Below are 15897 nucleotides of genomic sequence, written 5' to 3'. Positions count from 1 at the left end.
GCCTTTGGCCAGAACATCATGGCACAAGCATTCTAAACATGGGAGAAAGACACTACATTATCCACCTCCTCATAAACGATAACATAAAGAAGAGAGGGAAAAAAACAAAAAGAAGAAAGAAAAGAACAATAAGGAAAAAGAGAGAGAGAAGAAGAAAAAACTCTAACGATACCTAGCAGGAACAAAGCGTTGGCGGCAACTCCTGCGTAAGCCCACCATAGTGGGAAGAGATGAAGAGGAATCCTCAGCTCGACTACACAGTGAATTTTGATTGGTGCGCCCAGTGACCTTTACAACTCTAGAGACATTCCACCAGGTCTTAAAATTAACTCTTACAGCATTGCCACATACCTTGTCTACAGTGAATGATTCAGTATATTTTGAGATGCCCTTTCTACTATGGACAGGAATCTTAATGCGTACAATATCACCAATAGCAAATGGTTGAGAGACAGATCTTTTCCTGGAGTCAAAATATAATTACTGACAAGATTGGGCTTGAGTCACATTATATCTCACAAACTCATGCACATCAAACACAGAGTGCATTTTTACCCATTTGGACATCCATCCAGAACAAACTTTTGAGCAAGATTTCCTCCCTCGCAGTAGTTCGTAAGGGTACACTTTTGTAGACGAGTGAGGCGTGGTGCGATAGAACCATAACATGGATCTCACAGCATTCTGGACGTTACACTTTCCAGCCAAAGCCCACTGCACACAGTTGTTAAGTACTCTATTCATACGCTCCACCAAGCTGTTGTTCTGTGGGTGATAGAGCGCACTTTTGCAATATGTAAAACCCCTTTGGCATAAAAAACAATCAAACTCCTGACTGACAAATTGTACCCCATTGCCACTTAAAACTGTGGAGGGAAACCTTCTCTCAATAAAACCTCTTTCAAGAAGTCAATAACATTTCTTGAATTGGGTTAATTAATAAAAAGGACGCTCAGCAATGGAAGAGAGACCTTGCCGTGAGGTGAACAGCCAACGTCTATCAGTGCACACACCCCATGGAGAGCCCTTGCCACACCATTGACACGTTGCCAGAGTCGCCAGAGCAGCCGTGAGGGGAATGGCTCAGCTCGCCTACACTTCCCAGAGAGCCCTGCAAGGCGCAGGGCTCATGACGCATCCGAAGGATGCCAGAGGCCCTCATAACCGGCCCGGCCCTCCCGCAGCACGGGACGCGTGCGGGCGTGCCCGGGCAAAGCCTGGGCCAAGGGCGGGACCGTCCTTGCCCGTCAGTGGCCGGAGGAGGCTGGGCTGGGCCATCTCCCTTGGCTTGTAAATTGCCCCAGAGGAAAGTAATAGGAGCTGAGGGACTTTGAACAGGCGCCAGGCAGCGAAGAAGCTGGAGTGAACTTCCGCCACAACTGTAAGTTCCCTATCTACTCTTCTAATTTAAGTTGTCCCTCTGGGCTTGTTGTTATTTTCAGCATCAAGAAAGCCCCCACAAATTTAGCGGTCATCAAAGAGTTGAGCATGGGTAAACAAACTGTAAAACCTTTATGCCATGCCCCCCCTTGTTCCACCCCTCCATTTCTTCCTCAGACATCAATCGACCGGATGTTACAAAGGGTGATAGGAGTGGTGGCCACAGAAATTCAGCGGACTGAACGCCGACTGTCTATAACTCCGGACCTACCTTTGGTCTTGTCACCATCTCACCTCTCCCTTCCCCTTGAAGGGGGTGACAGTATACAAAGTCAGGTCTCATCGTCCAAGTCGCCTGTTCCAACCATAGAAGCTACTTGTAAGGCACCACCAGAAATAGAGGGTGCACCAAAACTCTCGCTAATTCTAGTTTGGCCAATTACCATCCTTAACCTAAGAATGTGAGGGGCAAAAAGAGGAAAATTAACAATGGAACCGCCATGTCGGTAGGAGCCGATTCGAGTGCCTGGGAGCCACCAATTCAAATGGATCTGTCGCCTCCTGCATGGGCTGCCTCATTTTCTAACGCATTATTTAATCAAATCAGCGGGCTCTTAAAAGAAGAATTTGCCCTAATCCATGCCCGTCTGGACAGTATGACTAAGATCTGCACATGTATAGACTCGATACAATCAAATCCACCCCCCCAGATAATATACATGGGAGAACTATGGTTCCAGCTGTGTGTACTAGTCTGAGAAATAAATTTGCTGAGAAAAGTAGAGGGGAAGGTTCCACAGTCCATATTGCAGATATGAGGACAGCAGCCGTTAGCAACACAACAGCTCGCACTACAGGGGCCAAGGCAGATGGTCCTGTTGGCCGGAAGGAGACCCCTGTAGCTCCAGGATCTGCCCCCACACCTCAACATCACCGAAGCCAAGAGCTACCTTCCATTAACCTGCCCCTTGCAAGCGTACCATATGTAATAGCTCTTGCTGGTGTGCCCTCATTGGGTGAAGATAGAACAGAAACTCATTTGGAACTTAAAAATAAATGTCTCCATTTACTGGCTAGTGTTAGAACCGGGCATCTCTGGTTGGCAGAGGTAAGTACCTTAGCCCAAGTAGGGACCCCTGGTTCCGGTCAGGGCGACGGAATAACCCTCTGAGATAACCCCTGCTCACCCTCTAGGTAGCATGGCGCGAGCAGTCTAGGCTAAACAGAGGCAATGTGGATAACATTTGCACTTAACACAACAATAATCCCCAATCCACCACAAACTGAGACCACACAGGTAAGTATATTTTATAAAAATATATAGCTTTATCTAGTTTCAGCATGTAAATGAAGCAGTTGCGTGATAATCACTTCTTCAGACAACTTAGCATTTTATCTTACAGGTTGCACTTAATTCTCAATGGTCCTTGTAAATAGGCAGATCTCATAAAAGCAAATAGTCTTCCTTTAGTTCTCTAGCTGTCCTCCTTCCAGCAAAGGTTCCTTCTTGCTTGCAGAATTTCAGAATCTAAACTTCTGTAGTCAGGGGTCCTTTCCTTATACCCCTCAATGTCTTTGAAGTTCTTTGAAGTCTTTGTGCATGGAGGCCCTTGGTCCAGTCTAAACCAGTTCTGGGGGTTGCGGAGCACTGAGGTGTCTCTGGCTCTCTTCTTCCTGTCAGCTTCAGGGCCAGAGGTGTCCGTTGTCCATCAGGAGGGGGCTAGCAGTGGGAGGCAGACCAGCACAGCCCAGCACTTATCAGGCATTCCTTCCTCCCACCTCCCAGGAAGGCAGATGTGCCCTTTCATCCCCGGGATGGCTCCGACCCTCTCCTCTGGGGCTCTGCAGCCCCCCCTGTCACATCCAGACCAGGCAGGCATTCCACAAACCCAGGCACACAGAAAGGTTTAGACAAGAGAACAACCACTTTCTAAAAGTGCTATTCTCCCACACAGGATTTAAAAACACCCTTCACTAAAAGATGTGTCATTAAATTCTGAGTTCAGGGATATCTTTCACTTATGTCCCATCTTGTTCCTATGGGAAGATAGGCTGGTATCACATGGGCCCAGCCTCCTCCATGTTACTCTATGGAGCAAGATAGCCTTTCAGCAGTGAGCACATAACATGGCTGCAGCCCACTACCAGAGCATACTACCTGCACTAGTACATGCTCTACCTTATCCATACACTGCACCCTGCCCAGGGGGGTACCTTGAGCCTTCCATAGGGGTGACTGATGTGCACAGACAGGGAAGGGTTAGGCCTAGCCAGTGGGGACACTGGCCAGGCTGACATGGCAGTCACTGACTGCACACAGGCTCTGCGCTAACAGGCCTGAGTCACCATTTTAAAGCTACTCATGTGGGTGGCGCAATCTGCGCTGCAGGCCCACTAGTAGCATTTGTCATCACCAGCCCTGGCACACACAGTGCACTTTACTAGGGACTTCCGGGTGATACAAATATGCCAATCAATATTACAATTTACAGAGGGAGCACTCACACTCTGACACTGATCAGCAGTGGCAGAGTGTCCAAAGCATCTCAATCAGCAAAACACGTGTCCCCTCCAGCTGAAAGTGGGGAGAACTACCCAACCTCTTGGGGGTCCTCATCACTAAGGCGGAAGAATCTGGACAGACCGTCAGCATTGGCGTGTTCTGTACCAGGGCGGTGCTCCACCGTAAAGTCCATCCCCTGTAGGGAAATGGACCACCTCAACAATTTTGGATTCTCACCCCTCATCTGCATTAACCATCTGAGGGGCCTGTGGTCGGTCTGAACACGAAAGTGAGTCCCAAACAGGTAGGGCCTCAGCTTCTTCAGAGCCCAGACCACAGCGAAAGCTTCTCTTTCGATGGCACTCCATTTCTGTTCCCTGGGGATTAGCCTTCGGCTAATGAAAGCCACTGGTTGGTCTCCGCCCTCATCATTAATCTGTGAGAGCACTGCTCCCACGCCTTGCTCTGAAGCGTCAGTTTGCACAATGAACTCACTGGAAAAGTCAGGTGCCTTAAGCACCGGTGCTGTGCACATGGCAGTTTTGAGGGTGTCAAAAGCAGTTTGACAGGCCTCAGTCCAATTCACTTTCCTGGGCTGATTCCTAGATGTCAGCTCTGTCAAAGGGGCCACAATGGTGCCATAGCCTTTGACAAACCGTCTGTAATACCCGGTGAGACCTAAAAAGGCTCTCACCTCAGTCTGGGTCTTGGGGGGTTCCCAAGCCAGAATGGTATCAATTTTTGCCTGTAGGGGCGCCACCTGGCCGCCCCCCACCTGGTGTCCCAAGTACACCACCGATCCCTGCCCTATCTGGCATTTACTGGCCTTGATAGTGAGGCCTGCCTTCTGCAGAGCCTTCAACACTTCAGTGAGGTGTTGCAGGTGTTCCTCCCAAGTGGAGCTGAACGGATCACTGAAAGAATATCGACTACCACAATATCGAGTACCCAAAATATCGAGGTGAAAATATCTAATACAAAAATATCGAGTTTGTATGTACAAACAGGTAAGTACAAAAATATCGACTACAAAATATCGTTTACAAAAATATCGTTGTAAAAAATATCGACTTTACTAAAAACAATGTTTAATTACATTAATATAAAAAATTAATTACTAAAATATAATTAACAATACTTAAAATAACTTTTAATAATTAAATATTTAATGAAAGTAAAAAAATAAATATATTTTTAATCATATTTCTTAAAACATATATATATAGTAACAACATTTAATTAAATAATAGGCAATATTGTATATGTACCCCAAAAACCCAAAACTGACCCTGAACCCTAAAAATACCCCTTTACCCAAAAACTAAAAACTGACCCTGAACCCTAAAAATAACCCTTTACCCAAAAACTGAAAACTGACCCTGAACCCTAAAAATACCCCTTTACCCAAAAACTGAAAACTGACCCTGAACCCTAAAAATACCCCTTTACCCAAAAACTGAAAACTGACCCTGAACCCTAAAAATACCCCTTTACCCAAAAACTGAAAACTGACCCTGAACCCTAAAAATACCCCTTGACCCAAAAACTGAAAACTGACCCTGAACCCTAAAAATACCCCTTTACCCAAAAACTGAAAACTGACCCTGAACCCTAAAAATACCCCTTTACCCAAAAACTGAAAACTGACCCTGAACCCTAAAAATACCCCTTTACCCAAAAACTGAAAACTGACCCTGAACCCTAAAAATACCCCTTTACCCAAAAACTGAAAACTGACCCTGAACCCTAAAAATACCCCTTTACCCAAAAACTAAAAACTGACCCTGAACCCTAAAAATACCCCTTTCACCAATTACATTTTAATTAATTAACAAACATTTTTTAATTAACAATTAATTAAATATTACTACCAATTATTAAATTAACATATTTAATTAATTATAATTAAATTACTTCCCACCCTATTCCCCTATAAACCCACAACCCGCTAGAGAAAATACATTATTTTAATTGACATAATTAGCAATTAATCAATTAAATAAAATTAATTACCAATTAAATTTTAAATAATTAACATATATTATTTAATTACCAATTAATTAATTATTACTACCAATTAATACATTTACATATTTAATTAATTATAATTAAATTACTTCCCACCCTATTCCCCTATAAACCCACAACCCGCTACAGAATTAAATTACACAATAATTAAAAAAATATTTAATTAAAAAAAATAATAAAATAAATTGACACTTTTCACACATATTATAACATAAACACACTATAAATAATTAAATATTATTTAAAAAACTATATTTTTTACTATCTAGATTATATACTTGGATATTTTCACTGTCTATATTATTTACAGTCGATATTACTTCACTTACCTTAAAAACGATATTTTGGCTGTCGATATTCTGTCTAGTCGATATTTTCTCCAAACGATATTTAAAACTCGATATTCTGTCCAGACGATATTTTGGAGTCGATATTATGTCTGTGCACCGAGCTGAACACAGCAATGTCATCCAGGTAGGCTGCGCTGAATTGCTCCAGCCCTGCCAGTACCTGGTTGACCAATCTCTGAAATGTGGCGGGAGCATTTTTCAACCCAAAGGGCATGACACGGAACTGGAAGTGCCCCTCTGGTGTGGAAAATGCTGACCTCTCCTTTGCCCCGTCAGTTAAGGCAATCTGCCAGTACCCTGAAGTCAAATCAAAAGTACTCAGGTACTGGGCAGCTCCCAACCGATCCACCAGCTCATCCGCTCTGGGGATGGGGTGAGCCCACGGTAGTCCACGCAGAACCGAAGTTCTGGGGTGCCACTGGGGGTAGCAACTTTCTTAGGCACTAAGACCACTGGGCTAGCCCAGGGGCTGCTGGAGGGCTCAATAACCCCTAGCGTCAACATCTTGGAAACTTCTTCCTTGATGCTGGCTTTGACCTTGTCAGCCACTCTGTAAAACTTCTGTTTCACAGGCAGACTGTCTCCAGTGTCCACGTCGTGGACGCACCACTTGGTGACACCTGGGGTCAGGGAGAACAGGGGGGCGAACTGACCCAAGACTTGGCGACAGTCCTCCTGCTACTCTGGAGTCAGGGTGGGGGAGAGGACCACACCATCCACTGACCCATCTTGCTCCTTGACTGCCAGGAGGTCAGGGAGAGGATCACTATCCTCCTCCCCTCCAGCATCTGTAGCCATGAGCATAGTCACTTCCGTCCTCTCAAAGTGGGGTTTGAGGCGGTTCACATGCAGCACTCTCAGGGGCTGCCTGGGAGTCTTCAGGTTAACCAAATAGGTAACCTCGCTCTTGCGCCCCACCACCTCATATGGCCCAGACCACTTGTCGCGGAGCGCACAAGGCTCCACTGGTGCCATCACCCACACTTTCTGACCAGGTTGGAACTCAACCAAAGAAGTGTTCTGGTCATACCACCTCTTCATTTCCTCCTGGCTAGCCTCCAGGTTCTCTTGAGCGAGCTTCCTGAAGCGCTTGGTCTGGTTGCGAATGGCCAGCACATAGCTGAACACATCCTGAGGGGTTTTCCCACGGGATTTCTCCCACCCCTCTTTCACCAGAGTCAGAGGCCCTCTGACAGGGTGGCCATACAGCAACTCAAAGGGACTGAACCCTAAGGATTTCTGAGGCACCTCCCTGTAGGCAAACAACAGGCATGGCAACAAGACATCCCATTTCCGCCTCATGGGCTCTTCCAGGCCCATAATCATGCCCTTCAATGTGCGGTTGAATCTCTCAACCAAACCATTTCCTTGAGGGTGGTAAGGAGTGGTGAATTTGTATGTCACCCCACACTCACTCCACAGGGACTTCATATACTTAGAAATGAAGTTTGTCCCGCGGTATGAGACGACCTCCCTGGGAAATCCCACCCGGGAAAAGATCCCCATCAGGGCACGGCCCACCACTGGGGCGGTGACTGTCCTGAGCGGGAGGGCTTCCGGGTACCGAGTGGCATGGTCCACCAAGACCAGGATAAACCTGTTGCCTAGGGCTGTCTTGGGATCCAGGGGCCCCACGATGTCAATGCCCACCCGCTCAAAAGGGGTGCTCACCACGGGAAAGGGTTGGAGGGGGGCCACGCGCTTCCCTCCGCTCTTGCCACTAGCCTGACAAGTCTGGCAAGATTTACAAAAGGCAGAGACGTGCGTCTTCATCTGGGGCCAGTAGAAATGGGTGACAAGCCTGTGATAGGTCTTGTCTTGCCCCAGATGTCCTGCGAGAGGCACGTCATGAGCCAGACCCAGTAGGAAGTTCCTGAAGCGCTCCGGTACCACCAGCACACGGGCTGCACCGGGCTCAGCGAACTTAGGCTCACTATGAAGTAAGTCATCCTCCCAGTAGATCAAATGCTCCTTGGACCCCAGGCCTGCGGCCTGGTCTGCAGCCTGCTGCCGCACACCAATGAGAGAAGGGCACTCCTTCTGAGCCTGGCAGAATTCCTCCCTGGAGGGACCACCCTCTTGCTGCCACTGGGACAGCTCAGGCAATTCCCCTAGTTCGGCCACCAGCTCCCCTGTAGGTTCCAGGGCATCCCCTTCCGGGTCTGCCTCCTCCTGGACCGTGGGAACAGTGGGGGGCGGTTTCCCGCGCCCTCTACCCCTTCCTCTCTTGGCAGGTCCCTGGGCCATTGTTCCAGGCTCCAGCTCTGCTAGACCGCCCTCTCTGGCTGTCATTGCACGGGTGGACACACAGATCCACGCAGGCAAACCCAACATCTCCAAGTGAGTCCTGTGCTCCACCTCTTTCCATGGGGAGCTCTCCAGGTCATTACCTAATAGACAATCTACAGGCAAGGCATCACTTACAACAATCTCCAGAATACCGGAGACTCCTCCCCATTCGAATGGAACTTTCGCCAGCTTGCAGTAGCGCACTGAACTGTCAGCTGCCACCACAGGCCGGAGTACCTGGGGAATAATTTGCTCTTCCGACACCCACCGACACCTAACAGATGTCAAGCTGGCCCCTGTGTCTCTCAGAGCCTCCACCACCTGTCCATTGATGGTCACCTTCTGCCCGTATTTCTTAGTATTGTGGGGCAGCAAGGTTTCCTGGGCCATCTCTTGGTCTCCTAGAGAGACAAGGGTCATCAATGCTAACCCCTCCTCCCCACTAGAAATCATATCCCCTCCCAAAGCTACACTGGCCAACGCCGGAGCTGGAGCTGGAGCACCAGTGGGTGCTGATTTCTTCTTTGGACAGCTTGGAGCAATGTGCCCCACCTCCCTGCATGAATAGCAAGTAAGGGTCTTTTTGTCCTGCGGGCCCTTATGGGGCCAGGACTTCTTAGGCTTGGGGGGTTGAGACACCTTCTCCTGGGAACTACTTTGGGGCCCTTTAGAAGACTCCTTTTGATTACCCGTGTCCCCCCCACTCTTCTGCTGAGATAACCCCTGCTCACCCTCTAGGTAGCATGGCGCGAGCAGTCTAGGCTAAACAGAGGCAATGTGGATAACATTTGCACTTAACACAACAATAATCCCCAATCCACCACAAACTGAGACCACACAGGTAAGTATATTTTATAAAAATATATAGCTTTATCTAGTTTCAGCATGTAAATGAAGCAGTTGCGTGATAATCACTTCTTCAGACAACTTAGCATTTTATCTTACAGGTTGCACTTAATTCTCAATGGTCCTTGTAAATAGGCAGATCTCATAAAAGCAAATAGTCTCTAGTCTCTTTGATCAGTGGTTAAACGTAATGCCACTGGCTTCTATTCAATTGGCTCTAAAAACGAGCAGTCAATGCAATACCCAAGCGTAGTTATTCCCAGCCCGCCTTCTTAGGCCCTTAGCCCCCCAAGTGCAGCAAGCGCGCCTCACCCGGTCTCCTGGGGACTCCTTTCCTGTGGTGTGGGGGCTTACACGTGCGCCGGATAGATTCAGGCACCTCGCGCCTAGCAGCGCACACTCCCACCTGGCCCCGGCCGGTCCCCTGGGGCTCTCCCGCCCGCTCTCGACAATCCAACGAGCGGCGGGGGATGCAGCACCTCGGGGGACGACAGGCCCGGGGCGGGGAACACACGCAGACTCACTCCCTCGGCGAGGACGGGTCAGCCAGCTGCTCCGTCGGTCGGCTCCTCGCTGGGGGGGGGTGATCAGGGCGCGATTCCCTCGGCGGCTTCCAGGCTGCTCCAGCTGTGCGGGCCAATCACGTCGCGGCCCTCTGGTCGAGCCCCTTCAGTGCCCGGGAGTCAGCCAATGGCAGAGCGGCTCCCGGGACAGGCTGGCAATGACGCTCCGCTACTTCGGCCAATCACGGCCCACCACAGCTGATGACGCTGCGCCGCACGGGCCAATCCCGTCGTGGCGTAAGTGAGGGGCTCGGCTCCCTCCACCAATGGGAGCGCGGCTCCTTCGTTTCTTTGGCGCTTCGGCTCCTTGACCTCGGAGCAGATTACGGGGGTATCCTGGCCCCGGGCTGCGGTGGTGATTTGGCGGCAAAGGGTTTTCCAGGGCGCTGGTCACAACTAGACCCCCCTCTCGCCCTTGCCACCACCGTGGAGCGGATTTCACGAGGGGAGGCTCCACAAGCCTCCGACCCTCACGAGTAATGTGCCGATGAGCACACCGAACCCTTCCTCACGCTCCGCAGTCAAGCCCCACGCGTCTCGGGTCCCAACAGCACGATTTTTCCGTCGTTTTCTGGGATAGCTTTAGGAACCTTTAGTCCTGGGTTCCCAACAGGAGGCCAGCTCTTCTCAGGCCCTTGGAGATTCAGTTGTAGACACAGCACACAGCAGAGTCTTGGCAGTTTCAAGTAGGCAGGGTCACAGCACACAGCAAAGTCCCTTTCTCCTCCTTAGCTTCCAGTTGGACAGTAGAACAGGTCAGCCCTTAGAGCACACAGCAAGGCAGTCTTCCTTTAGTTCTCTAGCTGTCCTCCTTCCAGCAAAGGTTCCTTCTTGCTTGCAGAATTTCAGAATCTAAACTTCTGTAGTCAGGGGTCCTTTCCTTATACCCCTCAATGTCATTGAAGTTCTTTGAAGTCTTTGTGCATGGAGGCCCTTGGTCCAGTCTAAACCAGTTCTGGGGGTTGCGGAGCACTGAGGTGTCTCTGGCTCTCTTCTTCCTGTCAGCTTCAGGGCCAAAGGTGTCCGTTGTCCATCAGGAGGGGGCTAGCAGTGGGAGGCAGACCAGCACAGCCCAGCACTTATCAGGCATTCCTTCCTCCCACCTCCCAGGCAGGCAGATGTGCCCTTTCATCCCCGGGATGGCTCCGACCCTCTCCTCTGGGGCTCTGCAGCCCCCCCTGTCACATCCAGACCAGGCAGGCATTCCACAAACCCAGACACACAGAAAGGTTTAGACAAGAGAACAACCACTTTCTAAAAGTGCTATTCTCCCACACAGGATTTAAAAACACCCTTCACTAAAAGATGTGTCATTAAATTCTGAGTTCAGGGATATCTTTCACTTATGTCCCATCTTGTTCCTATGGGAAGATAGGCTGGTATCACATGGGCCCAGCCTCCTCCATGTTACTCTATGGAGCAAGATAGCCTTTCAGCAGTGAGCACATAACATGGCTGCAGCCCACTACCAGAGCATACTACCTGCACTAGTACATGCTCTACCTTATCCATACACTGCACCCTGCCCAGGGGGGTACCTTGAGCCTTCCATAGGGGTGACTGATGTGCACAGACAGGGAAGGGTTAGGCCTAGCCAGTGGGGACACTGGCCAGGCTGACATGGCAGTCACTGACTGCACACAGGCTCTGCGCTGGCAGGCCTGAGTCACCATTTTAAAGCTACTCATGTGGGTGGCGCAATCTGCGCTGCAGGCCCACTAGTAGCATTTGTCATCACCAGCCCTGGCACACACAGTGCACTTTACTAGGGACTTCGGGGTGATACAAATATGCCAATCAATATTACAATTTACAGAGGGAGCACTCACACTCTGACACTGATCAGCAGTGGCAGAGTGTCCAAAGCATCTCAATCAGCAAAAACGAAATCCAGCACAGCATCAAAACACATGAGTCAGAGGCAAAAAGATGGGGGAAGAACCACGCCAAAAGGTGTCAGGTCTAACACTAGACAATACCAGTTTTCTTATGCAAATGCAGCTGACATTTTGATGACCCGAAGGGTGAAGTGGATTGGCAACCGGGCTAAGGATATTAGTGGGGACTGTGTAGTTGTTAACTTCAGGAACCCCTATTTGGTACAACAAATTTTATATCTGAGCAACGGGGGCTCTACCATCAAACTTCTTACCCTCACTTATTTCTATTATCATGGTTTTGTTTGTGGACCAGGGGTCGGGTCATGTTATGGTACTAGGGAGCGGGCTTCACATCGACCTGGGAGGGACCAGGTGGAAGGCATGCAACGGCTCCAACCATTCAACTTACCATTCTTTAACAGATTTGAGAGTTTGGAGGAGGTGGACTGACTTTTGATCCCAGGGTCCCCATGTAGTAACGCTGGGTTAGCAACGCACGAAGCCAACACTGAGAGGGCAGCCGGAAAATTGAAGATTGTCATTGATAGTGGAAGGGTAGCGTGCAAGATCCCACCTACATTTGAGCTGATTACTACAAGCCCGTTAAATTCAACCGAAAGCTTTGTAGAAAACGCAGTCCACCTTGATTCTCCTTTTACTCAAAATTCCGTGAATGATTTTGTAGTTCCACCAATGAGGGAATTAGCTATGAAGGCTCCAGACGATAAACGATCCACCTTCCCTAGAACCAAGTTGCTATAGTGGAATATGGCTGGTATTAAAAATAAATTATACTGTCCCGAATGGGGAGTTTTTGTAGATTCCTGTGATATATGCTTATTTCAGGAAACATGGGCTACAGACCACCCTGTTCGTTGGGGCTTCGCAACATTCTATATCCCTGCCATTGCTGGAACTAGGGGTAGGCCTTCAGGTGGACTAAGCACTTGAGTGGGATGCCATCTGAACTGCAACGTTAGGCAAGTGGATTCACATAGTCCAGATATCCTTTGCCTAATATTATCCTTTCCTAATAATTTAAAACTTTTCTTAATTAATATTGACGCTAGGCCAGTCAAGACGGGCAAGGAGTCCCCTGTACTCGCACACTTAGAAGACCTCCTCTCGGATATTCCTGTGGATGCTGCGATAATTCTGGGAGGCGATCTGAATTGTCAATTTGAGCCTCTACTGGAATTTGAGGATTCGGACAGTGTAGAAGAGGATAAGATATGGGCTATTCCTGAGCCCAATATCCCTCGGATCAGGGCATGGTCCCCCCTAGCTCTTCAAATCAAAGCTCTAACTCTGAGATATTCACTGAGAGCTTGTAATGTGCGGTTTCCCTTGGACTCCCCAGGTAGTTTTACCTACAACAGGTTGGTCCATTCCTCAATCCTAGATTATATATTACTGGAAACTAGAATATGGTCGTTAGCCTCTGACTTTAGAATCATACCACGCGAGGACAGTGACCATAATACGCTGATGGTAAGTTTTGCAATCTCCCCTGGGGCCGATCATAGCCCGGGTCATAGTGATCAAGATGATGGGCTTCTCCTCAGTAATAACAGGAGGAGAGTGAAGTGATCATGGTTAGAGAACTCTCAGGAAAAAATGGCAACACTATATAGGGAGTTCATTCCAGACCGTGAGGCTATGTTAGAGTATGTGAACTACGATAACTTGGTACCCCATTGAGCAAGGTAGCTGAAATTAACCGCCAAACTTTCCTGAGTCTGAAAGACGTCTTTTGGAAGATCGGTGCCCACAAATCATGCCAATCTTGGTTTGATTCTAATTGTAGGCATACGAAAAGTGCCCTGATAGAGGCCATAAAATCCAAGTGCAGTCACACTATAAAAATGGCAAGGCTTGTATATAAAAACTCCATTAACGCTGCCAAAATCTCCTGGGGAGAGGAACAGTGGGCAAATCTTAAACAGGCTCTGGGAAATAAAGACCTAAAATCTTTCTGGAATATAGTGAGCTCAGGAACTGCAAGAGGACAGGGTGCTGTCGAACCCAATATAGCTGCAGGAAAATGGGAAGCCCATTACAAACTCCTATATGCTCAAAGTCCCGACGAATGTACTAGCGAGGGGCAGGACCTTTTAGCTCTTTTTGAAATAGATCCAGACTCCCCAAAGATTACCCTGAAGGAAGTGTATAAATCCCTAGAAAAAATAGTGCCAGGGAAAGTAGCTGGCCTTGATAAGGTTCCTGGCGACCTGTACCGTTCGGAACCCAACATCTGCTCTCCCATGAGCACGAAAAAGCAGGGGCAAAGAGGAGTGTATTGTCACACAAGATTGCTAACACTATATAAACGGGGTGGACACAACTACATTTCCCTAGATTCCCAGGAGTTTTGTAGTATAATCTGTAGTCCTGTAGTGCGGAGAATAGCAGTCGGAGCATTTATCTCATACAACGAGTAATAAGGAGTGAGTGATAGAAAATTGCATCATTGGTAGGCTCAAGCTGAATTCACAAAACATTAAGATAAGTGTTTTTGAACACATTCATAACCTACATAGGCTCTGTGAAATCGGCGATAATACGCCAATGTACTACATTTCCCTATAGCCTCGGGAGGGCGCGCTGATATGACATCACAACGTTAGCCAACCAGGGATTCTGCCTAATAGACCTCCTTCTGACCGTCCGGTACCTCCCACAGACAGCCCAGAAGGACGTCTGGAGTACCGACGGACAGGTAGGCAGACAGGCTCCGCTGGGCGACAATTGGACTAGCAGAGAGATCAGAAGGTTTGCGATAGTTGTTGGAAGGGGTAATTAAAAAACTGCAGGCGCGGCAAAACAGCTGAGATCACGCTTGCCTAAAACGATAGCAAGCATTCTTTACATGCTTAGAAACGGCGCGAGGGATGGCTGCTGTATTTTTGGGTCACGATACAGACACACGGCGTATGATAGCTTTCAACAGCATTCGGCCGGTGGATGGTTTTGTCTCGCTTTACTTAAAGAGTGGTGCGGTGTATATTGAGCGTGAGTCATGGGCTCTTTCCACCGTATTTACCGCACCTAATGAGTAGTTGACATAGCAAACTACTATGAGAGCGCATGCATTTTGATCATAATAGGTTTTGCGCTATAGGATGCAGGTCATAGAAACTCACCCATGACGAGACTTGTGAGTAGACACTGCTCTATTAATATTCTTGTGAACATGATGACTACTTGTACAGACGCTGTGCCTCAATTCACCTAGGATGCCAAGGGTGACCTAATTGGTCAATGACTACTACGTTTATAATAAGAAATGAAGGTTCTATTCACACATGTTAGATCTAGTAAAGACGTGCAGTTTTGTTGTGCAGCAGCGAGGTGCTTCCTCTGATCTGTTTCATTTGTTTGGCTTGAACAGAGCGGTGCTCCGTGTTACCTGAGCTGTGGCCAGGTGAGGGGGGGCGACATTCTCCTACAAATTGGGTGAGTGTGAGTTATATGTTCTTCGCACATATGATTATGAGACACATTGAAGGTCTAGCTCTCAAGGTACACCCATTGGAGGTGACATGATGTTTTGCAGTACATTTACCTGACTGGATATGCTAATTCAGCAGCTGATTTTTTTAAATATGACAAAATCACTAATGATATGTACATTTCTCTCATCTTTGTGTGTGTGTATGTTTGTCCACTTGGTGCACTCCGACAATTTGAATACAGGAGAACTTTCAGGTGATATTTATTTTAATTGTCACATTATTTTCTAATTTGAATCACATTATTACACATAGCAGTAGCGAAAATAGGTCCTGATGAAGCAGCAAGGTGACCTATGGGCCCATTGATAGTCTGCAGAAACATGTCGACCACTTTGTTTATCTGTGTAGTTATATGCTAAAGCTACCATTTGCACTGTTTTTAATATTGAGAGAAGGGAGGTGTCCATTAAACATATTTTCCTCCTTTTACTCGATTTTAGCCACAGCACTTTACACACTTTTTGGTTGATATTATGTAGCACTGCTTTTCAACTACCTCCTGATACCTGATATTGATTACATCATAGACTGTTTGGAATTTAT

The 15897-nt window shown here is 47.9% G+C and overlaps 1 long non-coding RNA gene across 1 annotated transcript; it reads left to right on the top strand.

Moving 5' to 3' along the window:
- The first annotated feature begins 14510 nt into the window (after positions 1-14510).
- On the top strand, positions 14511-15658 carry LOC144771949 (uncharacterized). Its single transcript, XR_013599557.1, has 3 exons — positions 14511-14558; positions 15231-15295; positions 15536-15658. It is a non-coding gene; the product is annotated as an uncharacterized LOC144771949 (long non-coding RNA).
- The last annotated feature ends 239 nt before the right edge of the window (positions 15659-15897 follow it).

This window comes from Lissotriton helveticus, chromosome 8 (genome assembly GCF_964261635.1).
Source record: "Lissotriton helveticus chromosome 8, aLisHel1.1, whole genome shotgun sequence".
Classification (NCBI taxonomy): Eukaryota; Metazoa; Chordata; class Amphibia; order Caudata; family Salamandridae; genus Lissotriton; species Lissotriton helveticus.
Note: the sequence above shows the minus strand (reverse complement) of the source record. Positions and strands in the feature narration are given on the sequence as shown.